We start from the raw sequence: 21,723 nt of genomic DNA, 5'->3' as shown, positions 1-21,723 counted from the left end.
AAAAAACACTACATTACACCACACTACATTGAATAAAGTTTGACACTACACCACTACATACCCCATATACCAATCCCCGTATAAAGATGACCCCCAGGGTGTTTTCGGCGTCAGAGGAATATGTTATTGCCTTCGACACCGAAACAGCCAGTGAGGATGAATGGGGGGGATCCTTCTTTCCTCCATTCATCCTCATCATCCGGTGACGTGTCTGGGGGGTAGCGTAGCGTACGCTGCCCCCCAGACACGTCTTTTCTGCCAGTACCGTCCCAATAAGAGATGACGGTATGGTGTGAAATTCTACAAACTCTGTGAGCGTACCTCAGGGTACACTTACAGATTTAGAGTATGTGCACACTGCGGAATGGCGAAGGATAACCCTTCGTGCATTCCGCAGCTGGCACCCGCCAGTGGACTGATGCGGGCGCATGTCTCTACCCGTGTCATAGACTCCATTCTATGCACGGGCGGATTCCGTCGTCCATCCAAAGAATGAATACGTTGGACGAAGAGCGGAATCCGCCCGGGCATAGAATGGAGTCTATGACACGTGTGGAGACGCGCGCCCGCATCAGTCCGCCGGCAAGTGCCAACTGCGGAATGCACAAAGGGTTATCTGTCGCGATTCCGCAGTGTGCATGTACCCGTAGAGTGTATGAAGGAAGGGACACCCGAATGCAGCCCCCAGATGCCCCCTCCCCCCCCATCCTCGGAACAAGTGGGAAGATCGTCCGGGAACTGATCTTCCCACTGCTGGATAAAGGTCACCACCTGTACAGGGATAACTCTTATACCAGCGCCCCCTCTTCTGGTCCCTCGCTGCCTGAGCTACTGTAGCTTGCGGCACGATACGAAAATATCAGAAGTAGTAATAGAGCCCTAATATTTAGCAGCCATGGAGCGGACCCTGCGCTTCTGGATATGAGGGACCCCGTATCGCACCAGGAGAACATTTTCCAGGTGACGTCCCCCACACTGGAGAAAGGGAGACCCCAGAAGAAGTGCAGAGTGTGGCGTAACAGGGGGATCAGAAAGGACGCCATTTTCCAGTGTGACACCTGTCCTGATCCCCCCGGCCTCTGCATACTGGATCGCTTCAAGGCGTACCACACGTCATTGGGGTTCTACATTATCTAAATTCTGTCCCTTATTCCTATTTCAGGGGTCACGTTGGTCCAGGGATTATTCTGATCGCCAATATGGAGTCGGGAAGGAATTTTCCCCTGTGATGAGGCTACTGTCGTCTGCCTTACGAGGGTTTTTTTTGCCTTCCTCTGGATCAACACAGGTTGAATTTGATGGACACCTGTCCTTTTTTCAACCTTATAAACTAATAATTGGCCTAATACCCCCAAATAAATTAGAATTGTCCCTTTTTCCCAACTAAGTAGGTATGGCCGCCAATCCCATTAGAGGATGCCATGATGCAATTACAAAGCCTCTGTGCGGCCAGGACAGTAGAAACCTCCCACAAGTGACCCCATTCTGGAAACTACACCCGATAAGGAATCTAACAAGGGGGGCAGCGGGAATATGGCCCCCTGGTGACAGCCAAATTTGGGACGTGAAAATGAAAAAAATGGTATTTTTTATTTTCTCGGCACATGTTCTACGTAAGTGCCCGTCACCAGTGGGGTCCATATGCTCACTGTACCCCTTGTTAGATTCCTTATGGGGTGTAGTTTCCAGAATGGGGTCACTTGTCAGGGGTTTCTACTGACCTGGCAGCACAGGAGCTTTGTAATTGCGACATGGCCTCCATCCTCCATTCCAGCCTCTAAATAGCGCTATGTCCCTTTGGTGGCTTGCCCTGTGCCCATATGGCACATTATGCCCACATGTGGGGTATTTTCATACTCAGAGGAAACTACCCTACACGTTTTGTGTTCATTTTCTTTTTAACCCCTTGTGGAAATGGAAAATATCAAGGCTAGACCAACATTTAGTGTAATTTTTGTAAAATTTTAACTCTAAATCATTAATCTTGTCATGATTTTTTCATTTTCACAAGGGGCTAAAAGATAAAAAAAAAAACACTAAATGTGTAGAGCAATTTCCCCTGAGTACAGAAATACCCCACATGTGGACATAAAGCGCCGTGCGGGCGCAGGGTAAACCTCCGAAGGGAAGGAGCGCCATTTGGTTTTTGAAGGCTGGATTTGGATGGAATGGATTTCGAGGGGCCATGTTGCATTCAAAAGGCCCCTGTGTTGCCAAGACAGTTGAAACCCCCACAAGTGACCCCAATATGGAAAACACCCCTCAAGGAATGTAACAAGGGGTGTAGTGAGCATATGGACCCCACTGGTGATGGGCACAAATGTGGAACAATGTGGCGTGAAAATGAAATATTACATTTTTTACACTATAATGTTGGTTTAGCCTTGAATTTATCATTTTCACAAGGGGTTAAAAGAGAGGAAAAAAAACAAAATGTGTAGAGCAATTTCCCCCGAGTCCGAAAATACCCCACATGTGGACATAAAGCGCCATGTGGGCGCAGGGCAAGCCTCCGAAGGGAAGGAGCACCATTTGGATTTTGGAGGTTGGATTTGGCTAGAATGGATGATGAACACCATGTCGCATTTACAGAGCCCTCGTGCTGCCAAAACACTGGAAACCCCCCACAAGTGACCCCATTCTGGAAACTGCACCCCTCAGGGAATCTAACAAGGGGTGCAGTGAGGATATGGACCCCTTGATGACGGGCACATTTGTGCCATGAAAGTGAAAAAATGAAATTTTTTACTTTTACGTCACATTGTTCCACATTTGTGCCCGTCACCAGTGGGGTCCATATGCTCACTGCACCCCTTGTTAGATTCCTTGAGGGGTGTAGTTTCCAGAATGGGGTCACTTGTGGGGGGTTTCCAGTGTCTTGGCAGCACGAGGGCTCTGTAAATACGACATGGCCCTTGAAATCCATTCCAGTGAAATCCAGCTTCCAAAAGCCAATTGGCGCTCCTTCCCTTTGGAGGCTCGTCCTGCGCCCGCTTGGCACTTTATGTCCACATGTGGGGTATTTCCGTACTCGGGAGAAACTCGCTACACATTTTGTGTCTTTTTTTTCCTCTTATCCCTTTAAGAAAATTAAAAATTGAAGGCTAGAACAACGTTTTAGTGTAAAAAATAAATTTTTCTTTTTTCACGCCATATTGTTCGGAAAATCTGTGAAGCACCTGTGGGGTCCAAATGCTCACCGCACCCCTTGTTACATTCCTTGAGGGGTGTAGTTTTCTAAATGGTGTCCCTTTAGGGGTGTTTTTTAGGTTTTGGCACCCCAGAGCCTCTGCCAACCTGAAGTGGTACAGTCAGAAATGACCAAATATAACGGAGGCATTGAAATTCACTAGGCGCTCCCTTATATCTGAGGCTTGTGGTTGCGTCAAATAGCGCAATAGGGCCACATATGGGGTATTTCTATAAACTGCAGAAACGGGCCAATCAATATTGGGGTGCATTTCTCTGGTAATAGGTTTATAATTATGAAAAATATTGGATTACAATAAAATCTCTGCACAGAAAATTAAAATTTTAAAATTTCTTACACACTTAGCTTTTATTTCTGTGACTCCCCTAAAGGGTTAAAACACTTTCTGGATATGCTTTTGCAAAGTGTGGGGGGTGCAGTTTCTGAAATGGGGTGCTTTGTGGGGCTTTCTAACATACAGGCCCCTCAAATACACTTTAAACCTGAACAGGTCCCTAAAATTATCTGATTTTGAAATTTTACTGAAAATTTGGAAATTTGCTGCTAATGTTTTAAGCTTCCTATCGTCTAAAAAAAATGAAAGATCGTTTAATAAATGCCGCCAACATAAAGTAGACATGTTGCTAATGCTATTTAATATATAATTTATGTGGTATATCCACTTTCTGTATACGCAAAAAAGTTTCAAAGTTGGAAAAATGCAGTTTTTCACATTTTTTCACATTATTTGGTTTTTTTTCATAAAGATTCGTTATGAGTATCGACTCCAATTTACCAGAAATGTAAAGTACAATATGTCACGAGAAAACAATCTCAGAATCAGCCGGATAGGTAAAAGCATCCCGAAGTTATTAATGAATAAAGTGACACTGGTCATATTCATAAAATTTGTCTCTGTCCTTAAGGCCATTTCAGGCTCTGTCCTTAAGGGGTTAAACATGCCTGGGATAAACATACATCTATCCTAAGATAATAAAAAGGGAAATGCTAAAAGGGCAGACTAGATGGACCCGGTGGTCTTTTTCTGCCTACATTGAGCATCTACACCACATAATAATAGTTTTTTAGATGACGATGACGACACTGCGCGTTGTGCACTTTATTACAATATTAAAGCGCTACAAAAACATGCCACTTTTCCCCCTATTGTTGTCTCCTGTTCAGGTGTGGTTAGAAATTAACTCCATTTACTTCAATGGAACCGAGTTTCAAAAACCCACCCAAACTGGAGACAACAGTAGGGGGAAAGTGGCCATGTTTTTGTAGCGCTGGATAACCCCTTTAAGGATAATGCATCCAGGCATAACTTGGCCTCTATGAGGCGTTTTCTTCACGTCGGCCAGGAATAGCGATTGGTCGGTTTATTCTAGTGTATCCCTAAAAAGTGTGCCAAACTGGTGGTGCGCCCAGTCACAATAAACAAAAAGTGTGCCAAACTGGTGGTGCGCCCAGTCACACTAAAGCCGCCTCTTTTTTACCTTGTTAAAAGGATGGAGCTCTCTATGTTTATACAGGAAACACATGGAGATCTCTAGGGGCTGTAACATCAGGACTATAATTTTGTCAGGCATAGAGCAATAAGAAGAAGCGTGTGAAGTCCTCGGTCACAGTGTGTGTGTCTGGGAAGTTGGGGGCTTCTCCTCCAGGCCTGTCATACTGATGCTGGCTAGAGGGCGCACTGTTGCCTTTCAGAGAAGCGGGACTCCGCTTTGCCTCATTCGGATCGTCTTTCAGCTCTTCGTTCTTTTCCGTCATCTCTCGGCTTCGCCAGGATACGTCAATTCGGAAGTTTCCGGAATAGCTCTGCTTCGCCATGATACGTCACATCGGGATTTTCCGGAATCGCTCGGCTCTTCTGCTGGCTGCATGATGGCAGCTCCCGGGAACCTCGGCGTGTGAGGGCTGGAGGAGAGGAACTGGGGGAGGCAATGCACTGGGGCCGGCGAGGAGAGCACGGAGCGGTAAGATGTGGCGGAGCCCGGTGCACACTGTGCGGCTTCTGCACAACAGGGGAGTCTTCATGGGCGCAAAGTTACAGGAGAGGCGGACGGCAACTAGTGGAGGAGGTCGGTGGCAGCTCAGCCCGGGCCTGTACACACGTGCGCCCCGGGCACTGCTCTGTCTGTACGGGAGCCGAGCTGCAGCTGCGCTTTGTCTCTGTGCGACATATGTGCTTTGCAGAGGCGGGGAGCCTGACCGCAACATGATCGAATGCTATAAGCCTCCCGGAGCCGCACCACTTCCCTGAGCCTCCCCTGAGCCGCACCACTTCCCTGAGCCTCCCCTGAGCCGCACCACTTCCCTTATCCTCCCCGGAGCCGCACCACTTCCCTTATCCTCCCCGGAGCCGCACCACTTCCCTTATCCTCCCCGGAGCCGCACCACTTCCCTTATCCTCCCCGGAGCCGCACCACTTCCCTTATCCTCCCCGGAGCCGCACCACTTCCCTTATCCTCCCCTGAGCCGCACCACCTCCCTGATCCTCCCCTGAGCCGCACCACTTCCCTGATCCTCCCCGGAGCCGCACCACTTCCCTGAGCCTCCCCTGAGCCGCACCACTTCCCTGAGCCTCCCCGGAGCCGCACCACTTCCCTGATCCTCCCCTGAGCCGCACCACTTCCCTGATCCTCCCCGGAGCCGCACCACTTCCCTGATCCTCCCCGGAGCCGCACCACTTCCCTTATCCTCCCCTGAGCCGCACCACTTCCCTGAGCCTCCCCGGAGCCGCACCACTTCCCTGAGCCTCCCCTGAGCCTCCCCTGAGCCGCACCACTTCCCTTATCCTCCCCGGAGCCGCACCACTTCCCTTATCCTCCCCGGAGCCGCACCACTTCCCTTATCCTCCCCGGAGCCGCACCACTTCCCTTATCCTCCCCGGAGCCGCACCACTTCCCTTATCCTCCCCTGAGCCGCACCACTTCCCTTATCCTCCCCTGAGCCGCACCACCTCCCTGATCCTCCCCTGAGCCGCACCACTTCCCTGATCCTCCCCGGAGCCGCACCACTTCCCTTATCCTCCCCGGAGCCGCACCACTTCCCTTATCCTCCCCGGAGCCGCACCACTTCCCTTATCCTCCCCGGAGCCGCACCACTTCCCTTATCCTCCCCGGAGCCGCACCACTTCCCTTATCCTCCCCGGAGCCGCACCACTTCCCTTATCCTCCCCGGAGCCGCACCACTTCCCTTATCCTCCCCGGAGCCGCACCACTTCCCTTATCCTCCCCTGAGCCGCACCACTTCCCCTTATCCTCCCCGGAGCCGCACCACTTCCCTGAGCCTCCCCTGAGCCGCACCACTTCCCTGAGCCTCCCCTGAGCCGCACCACTTCCCTGATCCTCCCCGGAGCCGCACCACTTCCCTGATCCTCCCCGGAGCCGCACCACTTCCCTGAGCCTCCCCGGAGCCGCACCACTTCCCTGAGCCTCCCCAGAGAAAATTTTTATTAAAGTATTGTATTGCTCCCCAAAAGTTATACAAATCACCAATATACACTTATTATGGGAAATGCACATAAAGTGCTTTTTCCCTGCACTTACTACTGCATCAAGGCTTCACTTCATAAAATGGTAATGCCACGACCCGACTCCCAGAGCTATGCGGGCTGTGGCTGCTGAAGAGGATGATGGTAGAGGGGCACTGAGGGACACAGGACACTAGAGGACACTGAGCATCCCTCTACCATCATCCTCTCCAGCAGCCACAGCCCCCACAGCTCTGGGAGTTGGGTCGTGACATCACCATTTTATCCAGGAAGTGACATCACCATTTTAGCCAGAAAGTGAAGCCTTGATGCAGTAGTAAGTGCAGGGAAAAAAGCACTTTACAAGCATTTCCCGTAATAAGTGTATATTGGTGATTTGTGTAACTTTTGGGGAACAATACAATACTTTAATAAAAATGTTCGCCTGACTTCTCCTTTAAGCTTTCTACTAGTGATCCACAGGCCTCTAGGTAATAGTTGTGCCTAGTGTTACGGTGTGAGCATATTAGTAGCTTGGTGTTACAGTGTAAGGCCCCGTTCCCACTGAGCAAAGCTAGCGGAATTCCGCGACGGAATTGTCCGCCGCGGAATGCCGTTAGCCTCCCGCTCATAATGGGACTCTATGGGAGGCGCGCGCTCCTGCCCTGTCCGCGCTGAAGAATGAACATGTTCATTCTTCAGCGCGTATAGAGCAGCAGCGCGCGCCTCCCATAGACTCCCATTATGAGCGGGAGGCTAACGGCATTCCGCGGCGGACAATTCCGTCGCGGAATTCCGCTAGCTTTGCTCAGTGGGAACGGGGCCTAAGCAGATACATAGTACATGTCATGTCTGCACATGCACAGTATTATTATTGCTGGTATTATTTTATATTCCGTTCTCTTACTGTATGTGTAATACTGGAGTCAGGAAGAACCTAGGAGAATAAAAACTATTTTCCTTTTTTGAGAAGTAGATTAAAGAAGCGACATGTGACCCCCAGTAAATAACTGTCAGATGATATAGCCGTATGGGGACACTGTTGTGTTGCCCGATCCCTGCGCAGGGGTGCAGCGATTTACAGTGCACACAGAACACCTATCCAAGCCGCTCTCGGGCGCCCATATTGCTGGCAATTCTAGTAATGTGGACTTTATAAAGGTAATAAATTCTGTCTGTATTATATTGGCCTTCTCAGCTAATAAAAGTAGTTATATTTGTAGGACTTATAAGGTAAATATCTTTGCAAATACATTCATACTTGCCTCTTTTTCCTGATAGGCTGCTGTTTCCTCCCATTGTTGACAGCTCGTTGTTTAGGTTACCGACCACTTCTCTGCTCTAAAAGGCAGTGGTCTGTCTGTTGTATATAAGGCTATCATATAGATGTATAGAGATATAGGGGAACATTTATGAAGACTAACGTACGAGTATGCTGATCTTAAATTAGGCCCTGTCCCCTTTTCCCGGACAGATTCACTAAGAGGTGTATGCTTCTAAGTAAACCCAACCAGCCCGGCGCAAGCATTTTGTGACAAATCTACACCTGCTTTCAGTAGGTGTAGATTTGTATCCTGATTTACACCTTCGAGCAGGCCACTCCTTCTCCCCACATTGCCACCTCAAGTTAAAGGGGTTATCCAGCGCTACAAAAACATGGCCACTTTTCCCCCTCTCTTGTCTCCAGTTCAGGTGCGGTTTGCAATTAAGCTCCATTTACTTCAATGGAACTGAGTTCCAAACCCCACCCAATCTGGAGACAAGAGAGGGGGGAAAGTGGCCATGTTTTTGTAGCGCTGGATAACCCTTTAACCCCTTGCCTCTAAAGCCTGTTTTGGCCTTAATGACCAAGCTAATTTTTTAAAATCTGACCTGTCTCACTTTATGCGCTTATAGCTCAGTGATGCTTTAAAGTATGCTAGCGATTCTGAGATTGTTTTTTCGTCACATATGGCACTTTATGTTAGTGGCAAAATTTGGTCACTACTTTGTGTTTTTTTTGTGAAAAACATCAAAATATCATGAAAAATTTTAAAAATTTGCATTTTATGAACTTTGAAATTCTCTGCTTCCTAAAAAAGGAAGTCATATCACAAAAATTAGTAACTAAATCACCTTATCAATATGTCTTCTTTATTCTGGCATAATTTGGTAAACATATTTTACTTTTTTAAGGTGTTACGGGACTTCGAAATTTATTAGCAATATATCAAATTTTCATGAAATTTCCAAAATGGATTTTTTTTTAGGGACCAGTTCTTTTTTTAAATGGATTTAGGAGGCTTGTATACTGGAAACCCCCATAAGTGACCCAATTTTGGAAACTAGACACCTTAAAGAATTAATCTAGGGGTATAATGAGCATTTTAACCCTACAGGGGCTGGAGGAAAGTGTTCACCATTAGGCCGTAAAAAAATGGAAAATTTAAATTTTCCAATAATATATACGTTTAGATTAAAGTTTCTAATTTTCAAAAGGAACATAAGAAAAAAAGCACCCCAAAATTTGTAACGCAGGTTCTCTTGAGTACAACAGTACCCCATATGTGGGCGTAAACCACCGTATGGGCACACAGCGGGGCTCAGAAGGAAGGGAGCGCCAATTAGCTTTTTTAATGCAGATTTTGCTGAAGAAGTTTCCGAGCGCCAGGTGTGTTTGCAGCACCCCTGTAGTGTCAGCAGAGAGAAACCTCCCCATAAGTCACCCCATTTTCGAAAGTATACCCCTCAAAGAATACATCTTAGTGTGTGGTGACCATTTTGACCCCACAGGTATTAGAGGAAAGTATTCAGAATTAGACAGTTAAAATGAAAAACCTGAATTTTTCCAATAATATGTTAGTTTAGTTTGAAATTTCTCAATTTCACAAGGAACAGGAGAAAAAAAGTACCCCAAAATCTGTAACGCAGGTTCTCCTGAGTAGAACGGTACCCCATACATGGGCATAAACCACTGCATGGGCACACAGCCGGGCTCAGAAGGGAAGGAGCGCCAATTAGCATTTTCAGTGCAGATTTTGCTGAAGAAGTTTCTGAGCGCCAGGTGCGTTTGCAGCGCCCCTGTAGTGCCAGCGGAGTAAAATCTCCCCATAAGTCACTCCATTTTGGAAAGTACACCCCTCAAAGAATTCATTTTGGGGTGTGGTGAGCATTTTGACCTCACAGGTATTAGAGGAAAGTATTCAAAAGTAGAGAGTAAAAATGAAAAACTCGAATTTTTCCAATAATATGTTTGCTTAGTTAGAAATTTCTAAATTTCACGAGGAACAGGAGAGAACATTCACCCCACAATCTGTAACACAGGTTCTCCTGAGTAGAAAGGTACCCCATATATGGGCATAAACCATTGTATGGGCACACAGCGGGCTCAGAAGGAAGGGAGCGCCAATTAGCATTTTCAGTGCAGATTTTTCTGAAGAAGTTTCTGAGTGCCAGGTGCATTTGCAGAGCCCCTGTAGTGCCAGCGGAGTAAAATCTCACCATAAGTCACCCCATTTTGGAAAGTGCACCCCTCAGAGAATTCATCTTGGGGTGTGGTGACCATTTTGACCCCACAGGTATTAGAGGAAAGTATTCAAAAGTAGACAGTAAAAATGAAAAACTCGAATTTTTCCAATAATATGTTCCTTTAGTTTGAAATTTCTCAATTTCACGAGGAACAGGGGAGAAAATTCACCCCAAAATCTGTAAAGTAGGTTCTCCTGAGTAGAACGGTACCCCATATGTGGGCATAATCCACTCTATGGGCACACAGCGGGGCTCAGAAGGAAGGAGCGCCAATTAGCATTTTCAGTGCAGATTTTGCTGAAGAAGTTTCTGAGCGCCAGGTGCGTTTGCAGCGCCCCTGTAGTGCAAGCGGAGTAAAAAAAAAAACCATAAGTCCCCCCCATTTTCGAAAGTGCACCCTTCAGAGAATTCATCTTGGGGTGTGGTGAGCATTTTGACCCCACAGGTATTAGAGGAAAGTATTCAAAATTGGCCATTAACCCCTTAACGACATCGGGCGTAAACTTACGCCCTCGCGCCCTGGTACTTGGCGCATCAGGGCGTAAATTTACGCCCGATGTTTCCCCGATCGCTGCGTGTTCGCACACAGCGATCGGGGAAGATGGCCTGCTATAAATCATAGCAGGCCATCTTAGCTTCACGGCACGGGGGGTGGTTAACACCCCCCGTGCTTACGATCGCCGCTATAGGCTGATCAATTCAGATCAGCCAATAGCGGCGATCGGAACCTTTCCGGGTCATCGGTGAGGACACCGATCGCCATTACTGTAAAAAGTAATGGTGATCGCCGTGCCACGTGAACGGCCAGCCGGCTGTTCACGGCGATCGGGCCGGTGGCACGGCGATCAGAGTCCCATAAAATAAAAAATACCTGCCCTGGACCCCTCAGCTAGGTAGCCGAGGGGTCCAGAGCAGGTATTTGTACATTACTCACCTGTCCTGGGCTCCTGATCGGCGTCTTCCGGGTTCGCGGCGTCCTCGTGTTCGTTCGGGTCTTCGGCTTCCTCCGTGTCAGAGGGATACGTTATTATTGCCTCCGACACCGAAACAGCCAGTAAGGATGAATGGGGGGATCCTTCTTTCCTCCATTCATCCTCATCGTCCTCATCATCCAGTGACGTATCTGGGGGTAGCGTAGCGTACGCTGCCCCCCAGACACGTCTTTTCTGCCAGTACCGTCCCAATAAGAGATGATGGTATGGTGTGAAATTCTACAAACTCTGTGAGCATACCTCAGGGTACACTTACAAATTTAGAGTATGTGCACACTGCGGAATGGCGAAGGATAACCCTTCGTGCATTCCGCAGCTGGCACCCGCCGGCGGACTGATGCGGGCGCATGTCTCTACCCGTGTCATAGACTCCATTCTATGCACGGGCGGATTCCGTCGTCCATCCAAAGAATGAATATGTTGGACGGAGAGCGGAATCCGCCCGTGCATAGAATGGAGTCTATGACACGTGTGGAGACGTGTGCCTGCATCACTCCGCCGGCGGGTGCCAACTGCGGAATGCACGAAGGGTTATCTGTCGCGATTCCGCAGTGTGCATGTACCCTTAGAGTGTATGAAGGAAGGGACACCCGAATCCAGCCCCAGATGCCCCCTCCCCCCCCATCCTCGGAACAAGTGGGAAGATCGTCCGGGAACTGATCTTCCCACTGCTGGATAAAGGTTACCACCTGTACAAGGATAACTTTTATACCAGCCCCCCCTTGCGGCACGATACGAAAATATCAGAAGTAGTAATAGAGCCCTAATATTTAGCAGCCATGGAGCGAACCCAGCGCTTCTGGATATAAAGGACCCCGTATCGCACCAGGGCAACATTTTCCAGGTGACGTCCCCCACACTGGAAAACAGGAGACCCCAGAAGAAGTGCAGAGTGTGGCGTAACAGGGGGATCAGGAAGGACGCCATTTTCCAGTGTGACGCCTGTCCTGATCGCCCCAGCCTCTGCATACTGGATCGCTCCAAGGCGTACCACACGTCACTGGGGTTCTACATTATCTAAATTCTGTCCCTTATTCCTATTTCAGGGGTCACATTCATCCAGGGATTATTCTGATCGCCATTATGGAGTCGGGAAGGAATTTTTCCCCTGTGATGAGGCTACTGTCGTCTGCCTCACGAGGGTTTTTTGCCTTCCTCTGGATCAACACAGGTTGAATTTGATGGACACCTGTCATTTTCAACCTTATAAACTAATAATTGGCCTAATACCCCCAAATAAATTAGAATTGTCCTTTTTCCCCAGCTAAATAGGCATGGCCGCCATTCCCATTAGAGGATACCATGATGCAATTACAAAGCCTCTGTGCGGCCAGGACAGTAGAAACCCCCCACAAGTGACCCCATTCTGGAAACTACACCCGATAAGGAATCTAACAAGGGGGGCAGCGGGGATATTGCCCCCTGGTGACGGCCACATTTGGGACGTGAAAATGAAAAAAATGGTATTTTTTATTTTCTCGGCACATGTTCTACGTAAGTGCCCGTCACCAGTGGGGTCCATATGCTCACTGCACCCCTTGTTAGATTCCTTATGGGGTGTAGTTTCCAGAATGGAGTCACTTGTCGGGGGTTTCTACTGTCCTGGCAGCACAGGAGCTTTGTAATTGCGACATGGCCTCCATCCTCCATTCCAGCCTCTAAATGGCGCTCTGTCCCTTTGGTGGCTTGCCCTGTGCCCATATGGCACATTATGCCCACATGTGGGGTATTTTTGTACTCAGGGGAAACTACCCTACACGTTTTGTGTTAATTTTCTTTTTAACCCCTTGTGGAAATGGAAAAAATCAAGGCTAGACAAACATTTAGTGTAATTTTTGTAAAATTTTTACTCTAAATCATTAATCTTGTCATGATTTTTTCATTTTCACAAGGGGCTAAAAGATAAAAAAAAACACTAAATGTGTAGAGCAATTTCCCCTGAGTACGGAAATACCCCACATGTGGACATAAAGCGCCGTGCGGGTGCAGGGTAAGCCTCCGAAGGGAAGGAGCGCCATTTGGTTTTTGAAGGCTGGATTTGGATGGAATGGATTTCGAGGGGCCATGTTGCATTCAAAAGGCCTCTGTGTTGCCAAGACAGTTGAAACCCCTCACAAGTGACCCCAATATGGAAACTACACCCCTCAAGGAATGTAACAAGGGGTGTAGTGAGCATATGGACCCCACTGGTGACGGGCACAAATGTGGAACAATGTGGCGTGAAAATGAAATATTACATTTTTTACACTATAATGTTGGTTTAGCCTTGAATTTATCATTTTCACAAGGGGTTAAAAGAGGGGAAAAAAAACAAAATGTGTAGAGCAATTTCCCCCGAGTCCAAAAATACCCCACATGTGGACATAAAGCGCCATGTGGGCGCAGGGCAAGCCTCCGAAGGGAAGGAGCGCCATTTGGATTTTGGAGGTTGGATTTGGCTAGAATGGATGATGAACGCCATGTCGCATTTACAGAGACCTCGTGCTGCCAAAACACTGGAAACCCCCCACAAGTGACCCCATTCTGGAAACTGCACCCCTCAGGGAATCTAACAAGGGGTGCAGTGAGGATATGGACCCCTTGATGACGGGCACATTTGTGCCATGAAAGTGAAAAAATGAAATTTTTTACTTTTACGTCACATTGTTCCACATTTGTGCCCGTCACCAGTGGGGTCCATATGCTCACTGCACCCCTTGTTAGATTCCTTGAGGGGTGCAGTTTCCAGAATGGGGTCACTTGTGGGGGGTTTCCAGTGTCTTGGCAGCACGAGGGCTCTGTAAATGCGACATGGCCCTTGAAATCCATTCCAGTGAAATCCAGCTTCCAAAAGCCAATTGGCGCTCCTTCCCTTTGGAGGCTCGTCCTGCGCCCGCTTGGCACTTTATGTCCACATGTGGGGTATTTCCGTACTCGGGAGAAACTGCGCTACACATTTTGTGTCTTTTTTTTCCTCTTATCCCTTTAAGAAAATGAAAAATTGAAGGCTAGAACAACGTTTTAGTGTAAAAAATAAATTTTTCTTTTTTCACGCCATATTGTTCGGAAAATCTGTGAAGCACCTGTGGGGTCCAAATGCTCACCGCACCCCTTGTTACATTCCTTGAGGGGTGTAGTTTTCTAAATGGTGTCCCTTTAGGGGTGTTTTTAGGTTTTGGCACCCCAGAGCCAACCTGAAGTGGTAAAGTCAGAAATGACCAAATATAACGGAGGCATTGAAATTCACTAGGCGCTCCCTTATATCTGAGGCTTGTGGTTGCGTCAAATAGCGCAATAGGGCCACATATGGGGTATTTCTATAAACTGCAGAAACGGGCCAATCAATATTGGGGTGCATTTCTCTGGTAATAGGTTTATAATTATGAAAAATATTGGATTACAATAAAATGTCTGCACAGAAAATTAAAATTTTCAAATTTCTTACACACTTGGCTTTTATTTCTGTGACTCCCCTAAAGGGTTAAAACACTTTCTGGATATGCTTTTGCAGAGTGTGGGGGGTGCAGTTTCTGAAATGGGGTGCTTTGTGGGGCTTTCTAACATACAGGCCCCTCAAATACACTTTAAACCTGAACAGGTCCCTAAAAATATCTGATTTTGAAATTTTACTGAAAATTTGGAAATTTGCTGCTAATGTTTTAAGCTTCCTATTGTCTAAAAAAAATGAAAGATCGTTTAATAAATGCCGCCAACATAAAGTAGACATGTTGCTAATGCTATTTAATATATAATTTATGTGGTATATCCACTTTCTGTGTACGCAAAAAAGTTTCAAAGTTGGAAAAATGCAGTTTTTCACATTTTTTCACATTATTTGTTTTTTTTTCATAAAGATTCGTTATGAGTATCGACTCCAATTTACCAGAAATGTAAAGTACAATATGTCACGAGAAAACAATCTCAGAATCAGCCGGATAGGTAAAAGCATCCCGAAGTTATTAATGAATAAAGTGACACAGGTCATATTCATAAAATTTGTCTCTGTCATTAAGGCCATTTCAGGCTCTGTCCTTAAGGGGTTAAAAATGAAAAACTCGAATTTTTCCAATAATATGTTGGTTTAGTTTAAAATTTCTAAATTTCACGAGGAATAAGAGAAAAAATTCACCCCAAAATCTGTAACTCAGGTTCTCCTGAGTAGAACAGTACCCCATATGTGGGCATAAACCACTGTATGGGCACACAGCAGGGCTCAGAAGGAAGGGAGCGCCAATTTGTTGGAGCAAAACCTCAGCTAGTAATGGTTATTAGAACAGCGCAGTTACTAAAATACAATAAAAAAAAGAGATTACAGGTAATACAGGAATAATCTGGGAGTAAACTGCAGTTATTACTATAATAAAAAGAAGTGTGTGTTTTATTTTTTTGTGTTTGTCACTTTTTGTACTTTTACACATTTGATTCACTGTATTACTATGATTACTGTTATATTTTCTATCACAGTAATTATAGTTCAGTGACAGAGACCAAATTGGTCTCTGTCACTTTAAATTTTTAGAGTTGGCTGGTTGTGAAGCGCATGCGCACTTCATAACCAGCCAGGACGTCGAGGAGGAAGGAGCTCCGTGGATCCGGTGAGTATATGGGGACAGGGGTGACAGGGGGGGTGGGGGGCGACACTGTAACACTTTTTATCCCCTGTCACCAATGATTTATGGTGACAGGGGATAAAAAGTGCCGGCAGCACTGGGAACAGGCGATCGGCGGTATATAGTATATACCGCCGATCGCCTGCTCCGGGACCACACGGGGGGGTCCCCGATCACTGCCCCATGCTCTCCGCTACCTCCGGTGGCGGAGAGCATGGGGCTTTGATCATTATTTTATTTCCATCCCTGCGAACAAACATCGTTTGTTCGCAGGGATGGGGGCGGCCATCTTGGATCTGATGGCCGCCCATGTACGGTGATCTGGGGTCTGATCGGGGGGCTGATCTGGGGTCTGAGGGGACATTTTTCATCTCCCTGCTCTCGGCGGGGCCGGTAATTCCCGGTACCGGAGATCACCGCTATAACGGTAATAGCGGTGATCTCCGGTATCGGGGGACAAGGGGAGGGGGCCGAGGGACACACTTGTTGTGGCGGTGGGGGGAGGCAACGTGCTGCAGCCTCCCCCCGCCGCCCGATCTCCCCATAGACGCTGCGGTCGCATTGACCGCTGCGTTTATGGGGTTGACTGCCTGGGGGGAGCGCGGCTCCCCTCCGGGCAGAGGCAGCAGGAGGATGCTGTGTGACATAGCATCCTCCTGCTGCCCGATCTTCTATAGGGACAGCGGGGGGAGGCAGGGAAGCCATGACGTTCCTGGAACGTCATGTTGCGGGAACTACCTGCTTTACATGACGTTCCAGGAACGTCCTCATGTCAGGTCCTCATAGCAACCAAAACCAGGAGTGGATTGAAAACTCAGAAAGGATCTGTTCACATAATGTTGTAATTGAGTGGATGGCCGCCATATAACGGTAAACAACTTCCATTATTTCAATATAACAGCCGTTGTTCTAAAATAACAGCAAATATTTGCCATTAAATGGCGGCCATCCACTCAATTACAACATTATGTGAACAGAGCCTTTCTGTGTTTTCAATCCACTCCTGGTTTTGGTTGCTATACAGCCTCAAATATACGTAGTGTGAACATAGCCTTAAGGGGTAGTGCGGCGTTCAACATTTATTCACTAAATAACACTCATTATAAAGTTATGCAACTTTGTAATGTGTGTTATTTAAGTGAATGTCCCCCTTCCCCGTGTTCCCCCCACCCTGGCGGTGTGGTACAGTATATGTACTCAATTGCTGTCAATTGCTATGCTCAGCCAATCGTGGGTGAGCAGCTGATGACGCGGCAGAGGGGGGCTGGCATGAGGGATGGCTGGAGCGGGCCTCCCGAAGATGACGCTGTCGACCCAAGATGACGGCCGGGGTCAACAGCAATTGAGTAAGTATACTGCACCACACTTCTGGGGTGGGGGGAACACGGAGAAGGGGGCATTCACTTAAATAACACTTTAATGTTTAAGTATAACTTTGTAATGTGTGCTATTTAGTGAATAAATGTTAAACGCCGCACTACCCCTTTAATGAATCGTCACTGGCGTGGGGATGCCAGTTGGCAGTTCCCAGAGCAAGGCAAATTATTGCACCCCCTGATGCCCCTAGTATTGTAGTTAGCCCCCAGTGATACCCCTGGTATTGTAGTTACCCCCCCCCCTTACCCTACCCCCATGCCCCTGGTAGCCGCACATGACCTTAGTAATGCCCCTTGTAGCCGCAAATGGCCCTTAGTAGTCTGTACTAAATAAAAAATGAACATCCCATCCCACTCACCTTTCCCCCCACTCCTTCGTTGGACGAATCCTCCTCTTTTTCCTGCAGTCTGTGCCAGATCGGTCCAGGTATTCTCAAGCAGTTGGCCAGCAGGAGAAGACCTGCTCCACTGTGGTGTGCAGGAGTCAGTATGCACAGCACCCCCTGTGTCTGGTGGCTGCCCCTCTTAAGGCCTTATTGGAGGAAGTGTGCGACGACCTGTCAGATCAGTGCTAGCTTCCTCCTCGTTCCCCGCTCCCTGCCTGTGCTATTACACATAAAGACGTCAAACAAGGAGGAGCAGGAGGGGCCACAGGAAGCTGCGGGGGGCTGCTGCCTGGATGATCTTTAGATCGTCTGGGTGGCCCATAGGAGAGAACAGCGCATTGCTGCCGCTGCTCCTATTACACGGCGTGACACGCAGCAGACTGTTGCTGTGCTGAGTTTTTTTGTTTCTGCATTTGAAAAGATCATGATCAGCCGACATCGTGCATGTCGTCTGATCGTGACCTTTCAATGAGCCCTATTACTCTAAATGATTATCGTCCGGAATGGTTGGTAATCTGCCATGTACTGCAGACAATCGCTTTGTGTAATAGGCAGGATGTGGCCTGCGGGCTTTAGGTTCCCCACCTCTACTGTAGTGGCACAATATGGTCAGTGCCCTGCTGCACCCATATCCCCCCTTCTCTGCTGATCTGTTAGATGTTTGTGCCCGTACTTGCTGCTTTGTTGTGTTTCCTTATCCTTATGTTGCCTGACAATTTATCATGAGGACCACCGTAGTTTTCTATGTTTTTCGTATCTGAGCGGTTGGTTGGGCACATTAAGGCCATATAATTTGCTGACTTGGGTAGATATCCCCCTGTGCAATAGAGACAATAATCGGCCAGGAGGGGAGCAGTTATTCACTCGTCAGCTGATTGATTTTAAACAACAATCACTTCATGTAATAGCTGATGTGTGACCGACAGCTGATTAAAGCGACTCTGTAGCCACCAACCCACCACACCAAACCGCTGGTACCGTCTGCTTGATGACAGTAAATTCTCACCGGTCGGGTTTTTTAAAATGTGCCTTGTGCCTTGTTTAGAGCAAATAATTATTTTTTAATCTCTAGCAGACGAGTCAAACTGGTGTGGCCTAGAGCATCTGTGACCCATGTCTGCGACACCTCTCCTTCTTCCTCCCCTCCCCACCCTCCTTGTTAGGAATGCCCCCAGGCAGGATTTCTATTCATCGCTCGTCTAAACTGCACCTGTGTCGCTATGGCACATGTGCACTGTTTAGACAAGTGATGAACAGGAGAAATCCTGCCTGGGAGTGTTCCTAATAATGAGGGAGAAAGGAGAGGTGTAACAGACCTGGGGCAAAGATACTTTAGGCCACACCTCTAGGACTCCCCTGCTAGAGATTAAAATATCATTATTTCCTCTATCCAAGGCATCAGGCCCATTTTAACCCCTTCCCGTCAGTAATACGTGTATATATATACATTCCTACTGCACATACCCAGTGAGAGCGGTCTTACACACATCAGTGTGTCTGGGGACGGAGGTAATGAGAGGCAGCTGCGATCCCACAGCTGCATCTTATTAACCCCTTAAACGCCGATCGCGGCGTTTAAGGTACTTGGCGACAGAACAAGCTTCTGTCACTGAGTAATCGGGATCTGCGCAGCCATGGGTGCGGGGGTCCTGATCGCATGTACCGAAGGGCAGGGGTGAGCCTTTTACCTCCATCCTGTCGGTTCAGCGATCTGTGCATAGAGTCTGCTTTAAGGCATAAACATATTACATATCGTAGCATGCGGAATTGTCCGATCTATTAAAATATAACATTATTGTTCTCACACGGTGAATGGCGTAAATGAAAAAAAAAAACACACCAAAATTGCTGATTTTATTAAATTATATATCAGAATTTGTTTTTATAAAAAGCGATCAAAATTTTTCTGTCACACCAGTATGATTTTAATAAAAACTAGAGATCATGGCGCAAAAAATGACTCCCCAACCAGCCCTGTAGGTGGAAAAATGACTGGAGCGGTCATTCTCTATGGGCGTCAGACTCATCTCAGCGGCGCGTGCGCTTCAGGAACGGGACTCATCGGAAAGGGTAAGTACCTCTGTCCTCAGAGAGATAATCTGCAGCCAGAGCTGTGACTTACTTCTATTTAAAAATCTCCAGTCTTCCAGCACTTATCACATACTGTACGTCCTACAGGAAGTGGTGTTTTCTTTCCAGGGCTCTCTGCTGCCACCTCTGTCCATATCAGGAACTGTCCAGAGCTGGAGAGGTTTTCTATGGGGGTTTGCTGCTTCTCTGGACAGTTCTCATGGTGCACTGCATTGTAAATAGAGTCTCATGGTGCACTGCATTATATCTAGCTATCTATGTCTTATGCACTGCATTATCATTGAAGCAGACTGTTTGTTTAATAACTACCACTGAGGGTCTGCCGCTGCCCCTGATATGTAAATGTACCTGTAGCCATGTTGTCTACCTCACAGCTGCCTCAGTTCATTTTCTCCCCGTCTGTATATGTAATATGATGCCATGACGGTTCCTTTCCTGTTGGCAATCACAGTGAAGTGCTGATAACTTCCTCCTGCACATTTTTAATGCTTACTAGTTTACACGGCTTCAAAGTCTGCCGCACCTTACAGGATGCCCACAGTTTACAGTCTGGTCATAGGAGGCTCTGCTGGCGTCCTTCATGCTGTGAATGTGGTCGACACCTCCAGGGATTCTACTAAGTTTGAGGGGGCAGGGCGACCTCTCCACCTATTTTGTGCATTGAGATTGGGCCTGGACTCTTTGTGCTTAAAATGCCATAGCAGTTGCAATTTTTCACCTAGAAACCCACATGAGCCCTTATTTTTTGCGCCACTAATTGTACTTTGCAATGACAGGCTGAATTTTTGCATAAGGTACACTGCGAAACCAGAAAAAAATTTGGGGTAGTGCGGCGGTAAACAATTATTCACAGAGTAACACACATTACAAAGTTATACAACTTTGTAATGTATGTTATGTCTGTGAATCGCCCCCTTCCCGTGTCCCACCACCCCCGCACGTGTACCTGGAAGTGTGGTGCATTATACATTACCTGATCCGTGTCGCGCTCGTCCGCCATCTTGTGCCAGGACGTCATCTTCGGACGGACGGACGGCCGAACCTCTCCGACCATCCCTAGTGCTGTCCGCCTTCTGCAGCATCATCAGATGCTCAGCCGCGATTGGCTGAGCATAACTGTGCTCAGCCAATCGCGGCTGAGCACCGTTATGACGCGGCAGAGGGGGGGCCGGCATCCCAAGGGGACCCAGAGGAGTCGCTCGTCTCCCGAAGAGGACGTCCTGTCACAAGATGGCGGACGGGCGCGACACGGATCAGGTAATGTATAATGCTCCACACTTCCGGGTACACGTGCGGGGGTGGTGGGACACGGGAAGGGGGCGATTCACAGACATAACATACATTACAAAGTTGTATAACTTTGTAATGTGTGTTATTCTTTGAATAATTTCTTAGTGCCGCACTACCCCTTTAATGTGTGGTGAAATTGAAAAAAACAAAAAAAAAAAACGCATTTCTTTTATTTGGGGGGATATATGCTATTACGCCGTTTTCCTTGGGGTAAAACTGACTTGTTATGCATGTTCCTCAAGTCGTTACGATTACAACGATATGTAACATGTATAACTTTTAATTTATTTGATGGCTTGTAAAAAATTCAAATTATTGTTAACAAATATATGTTCCTTAAAATAGCTCTTTTCCTATGCTTATAGCGCTTTTATCCTTTGGCCTATGGTGCTATGTGAGGTGTCATTTTTTTTGCGCCATGATGGGTTCTTTCTATTGGTACCTTGATTGCGCATATGTGACTTTTTGATCGCTTTTATTACAATTTTTCTGGCTTTGATGCGACCAAAAATGCGCAATTTTGCACTTTGGGATTTTTTTGGTTTGCGCCGTTTACCGTGTGAGATCAGGAATGAAATAAATTAATAGTTCGGGCGATTACGCTCGTGGCGATACCAAACATGTTTGTTTATTTTTATTTATAACATTTGAAAAGGGGGGTGATTCAAACTTATATTAGGGGAGGGGGCTTTTTATTAATAATAACACTTTTTTTATTATATTTTACACTTATACTAGAAGCCCACCTGGGGTCCTTCTAGTATAAGCACAGTGATATGCTGCATAGATCAATGAGATCGGCACTGGATTGCTTTCGGCTC

General features: G+C 47.2%; 1 protein-coding gene across 1 annotated transcript in view; it reads left to right on the top strand.

Annotated features, from left to right (window-relative positions):
• The first annotated feature begins 4,982 nt into the window (after positions 1-4,982).
• Positions 4,983-21,723, top strand: part of PIK3R2 (phosphoinositide-3-kinase regulatory subunit 2) — a 70,319-nt gene continuing 53,578 nt past the window's right edge. The window contains exon 1 of the mRNA XM_069977953.1: positions 4,983-5,172. The gene's annotated coding sequence lies outside the window, so the exon portion shown is untranslated. The remainder of the gene's footprint in view (positions 5,173-21,723) is intronic.

The sequence above is a fragment of the Dendropsophus ebraccatus genome, chromosome 7 (genome assembly GCF_027789765.1).
Source record: "Dendropsophus ebraccatus isolate aDenEbr1 chromosome 7, aDenEbr1.pat, whole genome shotgun sequence".
Lineage (NCBI taxonomy): Eukaryota > Metazoa > Chordata > Amphibia > Anura > Hylidae > Dendropsophus > Dendropsophus ebraccatus.
This window is presented reverse-complemented; position numbering and strand designations above follow the sequence as displayed.